The sequence below is a fragment of the Babylonia areolata genome, chromosome 13, assembly GCF_041734735.1.
Source record: "Babylonia areolata isolate BAREFJ2019XMU chromosome 13, ASM4173473v1, whole genome shotgun sequence".
Classification (NCBI taxonomy): domain Eukaryota; kingdom Metazoa; phylum Mollusca; class Gastropoda; order Neogastropoda; family Buccinidae; genus Babylonia; species Babylonia areolata.
Genome location: NC_134888.1, coordinates 19,325,616 through 19,330,516, shown reverse-complemented (window position 1 = coordinate 19,330,516; position 4,901 = coordinate 19,325,616).

Below are 4,901 nucleotides of genomic sequence, written 5' to 3'. Positions count from 1 at the left end.
GGTTTTGTGTGTGTGTGTGTGTGTGTGTTCTGGGTTGTTTTTTTTCTTACAAGTGTGTCCGATCAGCCAAACACAATTTTGCTGAAAGAACTGGACTTGTCCAGTGTGATTATCACGTATATTACCAAAGACCTTGTATCAGTATGCAGGTCTTTGATAGCAGGCAGAAAAATTAGTCTTATCAATTTCGTTACAATTATCAAAACTGAAAATAGATTGTGATGAAGACTGGGAAAGTTTGAAACTTATATGTCTACAGTCTGATGGTAAAACTATGATACGATAATTATGAAATGAAAAAAAATTAAATGTTGATCGATATGGATTGCTTAAGATAGAATTGTTCTGTGTTTTACAAACACTAGTTTCTGTTGGAAAGGGGAAAAAAATATTTGGATTGATATATGTTGGTACTGGTAACCCCTCATCCCTTCTCTCCACCCCCTCCACCTCTAGCATTATTGGCTTTGTGGTGGTTGTGCAGCAGGAATTGCATGGGTGAGGCATGAATTAAGGCTTTGCCTCTTGTTTTTCATTTAATTTAATCTTACCCACATTAATCTAAATAATCTAATCCAACCTCATTCAATATTATTTCCTCTCATTTAATCATTTACGTGACTTTTCACACAAGCACACAGGTTTAAAGGTAAAACAAGTCAGGATGGAGGCGGGCTGGAGTCAAGTGAGATGGCAAAAGGAGACAACAGATGGACTTGTAAGTGTAAGTACATGTGAGAGCACTGACACCTGTGTTATGTATGTACATGAGCATTGCTGTGGATACATGTGTCACTGTGAGAGCGCGTGCCTGCTTGCACTGAGAGTGTGTGTACCCGCTTGCTCATGTTTCTGTGTGTGTGTGTGTGAAAAAATTATTAAGAGTTCCAGACGAATAAAGGTGAAAGGTTCAACTCCACTGTTAATGAAACGCGCACATGTTCAAGAAGCTGAAGCTGGCACCATCACCGACCTGTCCCTGTGGCCTTGAAGACCAAACACCAGAACATGTTCTGCAGACTTGTCCCCTCCACCAGGGACTGAGAGACACCGTGTGGCCAGAAGCGACCCCACTACGCACCAAGCTCTACGGCTGCAGACAAGACCTGGAAGCCACGACGACATTTGTCTCGCAGGCCAGCCTGACTCTGTGACAAGTGCGACCGAAAAGAAGAAGAAGAAGTAGGAAGTAAAATGACGACATTAACAAGATTTGAACTGCATGGGATTGTAAGGCTTTCTACAACTGTAGCTGAGTAATTTATTGAAAATAGTGTTTCAGTGAAGTATGAATGGACAAGGGCAACTGATCTCAATGGGGGAGATGGTGGGAGTGGGGGGGAGTTGCATGCTCACGAGTGTTCAGTTTTGTGTGTCGCGGGGGGGGGGGGGGGGGGGGTGTGTGTGTGTACACGCACTTGCGCGTTGGACTTAAAGACTAAACTCCATTCACACGTTGTGGAATTAAGTCCTTTGAAAATATATATGCTTTTTCATTCTGTTCATATTTGAGTTTCAATATTTTTACCTATATATCTGTCACAGCAGAGCAACAGGTATTAGGGGAACATAAAAACCACACGGACATCGTCATTAAAAGATCAAAGGGGAAGCAGTGGTCATGTGGCAGAACGACCTTTGCGAAGAAGCCATGAGACAACTGTCAGGCACCATGAATTACACTGCCATCAATCAAGACAATGCACAGGTCCGTAGGACCATTAAGGAGGCTATCGCAGGCGGTCTTCTTCCACGGGAAGCCACACGGGCAATTACAAAAGAACCTCGCTCAACCAGATTCTATGTCTTGCCAAAGATGCACAAACCAGGTAAATGATTGTGTCACCATGCTCTTGCCCCACAGCCCAAGTTTCCCAGTTCCTTGACCAACTGTTCCAATCTCTTGTCCAAAGATTACCAACCTATGTGAAAGATACCATACCTGCCCTGAATATACTGAATAACTACTCCTTCCAAAACAACAGTGAAAACCAACTCATATGAACCATGGACATAACATTTCTGTATACCAACATTCCCCACAGTAAAAAGACTCAGTCAGGGCCGTCAAACACTACCTCGTAAAGAGTTCTTTCAATATTAATGTGACCACCATCTTGCATCTGACAGAGCGAGTCTTGACCCTTAACTCCTTTGAGTTTGGGATCAACCATGACCAAGAAAAAAAAGGAGTAGCTATGGGCCAAAACATACACTAATCTCTTTATGGGGTATATAGAGTCACAAACCGTTGGCCAATACCCGGAACACCAACCAGATATATCTTCAAGAGATTCACTGACGACTGTTTTGGAATATCTACCCTCCTCAAACATAAACTACTGAATTTCATCCATTATATCAACAACTTTCACCCATCCCTCAAATTCACAAGTGAGATATCAGACACATCCGTCTCCTTCCTATATATCAACATTAACATCCAGTCCGACTCCCAGTTTTGTTCATACCTCAGTGCATTACAAACCCACAAATTCCTATTCCTGTTTACTGTACTCTTCCAACCACCCCCACTATGACAATTCTTACCTCTTGTAGCTTAGTCCAGCCGACCGCACAGGGACATATCAGGACTGTCAAACCATAAAAATGCTCAACCGCGTCAGCGAAAAACTGTCACATCTACAAAAAAACAAAACAAAACAAAACAACAAAAAAACGCTAATACAAACTCACAGAACACAGTTCATGACACAGTATCCCAACCATTTAGCAGATCTTTAGGGCAAATAAGACTAGGCCATGCTGAGAACGCCAGCCATTCCGCTTAATTTCTCATCCCAGATTACAAAAAAATCGTAAAAAGAAGGGACAAAAGACATTACGTCAAAGCCAAACAAAAAATACATAAAAAGGTCATATAGGTAAATAACACTGCATAATGGGCAGCTAGCGCCCATCCCAGTGTTTACATCTCACTACCTAATCGCCAGAGCTAAACAGCACATGAAGTACATCACAGACTGCGGAAATAAGAAAAAGTGTCAAGGCTTGCTTGAAAAATGAAAGAGGAATGGACTGGGAAGGCAGAAAAAGGAGACAACAGTGAAGAAAGAAAAAAGGCAGAAACAGAGAGTGATAAAACAAAAAAAGAGAGGAAATTTCTAGCACAGAATTTCCAGAAGGCGGGCACTATGAAAATAAGCATACCATACTCCCAGTACCCTACGGCTCCGTCGACTATGCAGTGGTGATAATGACTTCGTCAGAGAGACTGCAAATATGAGCACCTACTTCAGAGCTAGAGGCTACCCAGCAAACTTAATAGAACAAGCACTTAAGCAAGCACAGTCCATTCCAAGATCTCAGGCTCTTATCCCAAAAGATACCAGTACCTCTGTTTGTTTTAATCCTGACCTACCACCCACACAACTTTCCCGTTAGAGACATTCTATACCAGAACTTCAGTATTCTATAAGATGATCGAGTACTGAAAGTGATCTTCAGACCACCTCCAATGCCTACATTTAAAAACGTCAAGACCCTAGGCGACCACTTGGTACTATCTGCTTTCCATCCTACACACCCCACAACCCCTTCAGGCAACTAAGTGCAGCAAAGCCAAATGCAAAAAGTGTGCATTAATCTTAACAACCAAGCCACATTCGCTCAGTGTCCATGTCAGAAATTACACATCAGATCCCACTTCAATTGCCAAATTCCAAATGTAGTCTGTGCCCTGTTCTGCAGTCTCTGCCATAAAATATATGTGGGTGAGACCTACAGAACCCTCAACGACCGCTTCAAGGAACACAGGGACAACATACTTGCCAAAAGAGACACTCCAGTAGCAAACCACTTCAATTCTGGACGTCATAACTTTACACACAGAACAGTGGCAGCACTTTGGTGTAACATCCGCAGAGACTGCCAATACAGAAAATTTATGGAAAGCCAAATCATCTCTTGCCTAGGCACCGTACAACTTCAGGGAATTAAAATCGTTGAGTGACACCAGTTAAACGCCCTTCCCATTCCATTCCCTTCCATTTACCTCCTCTTATTTCCCTCCCTTCCTCTGGACGCACCCACCTTCTCTTCCCCCATCCTATCCTTGCACACCACCCTCGTTCCCCTCCAACCATCTCCTCCAACATCCAGTCAGTGAACTGAACTGCAATTTCCAGACAATCAGTTCAACTCGCTTCCTCAATACAGACTGCTGTGGCCTGCCAACACCTCTTCACTTGACAAACAGTCTAAGACTCGAAACGTCGTGGTTTAATCTTCATCCTAAGGTACCTTTTACGCCACATTTTATCATTCTTAACGAAGTTTTACCAGGACTCTTTGATCACTACGCAGTCTAATGCGAAGTGAACATCAACCCACAGAAAAGGAAGCAGGTGCCAAGCCTGTTGCCACTGTACAAGATGGCTAACTGGGATGGACTCAGGGATTCCATGCACAACTTAACTCGCACACTTGAAGTAATAAGGGATACTGCCAGTACAGAAGAATTGTGGACTCTTTTCAAATCTACCCTTCAAGCAGCTGTCTAGGAACATATACCATGTAAGCGAACCCGAGTCAAGGAAAGCAAAACCTGGATCACCCCGGAACTCCTGTCACCTCATCAGAAGAAGAGGCCGCGCCTTCAAGGAGATGCGCAAGCTGGAAACACGGATCTAAAAGAGCAGTACAAGTAGATGCGGAGAGAAGCCTAAAGGAAGCAGCGTATAACCTACTGGAAGTACATGGACACCATCTTCAGGGAAGCAGACTCAAACAAGCAGTTAAGTACAAGAGTTTCTGGATGTATGTATAACACCAGAAGACGGCCAATGTCGGAGTTGCACCCCTGAGGAAAGGAGGACACACCCAGTGTCAGACCCAAAAGGCCAAACTGGCATCCTGAAGAAACAGTTCCAGTCTTTGTT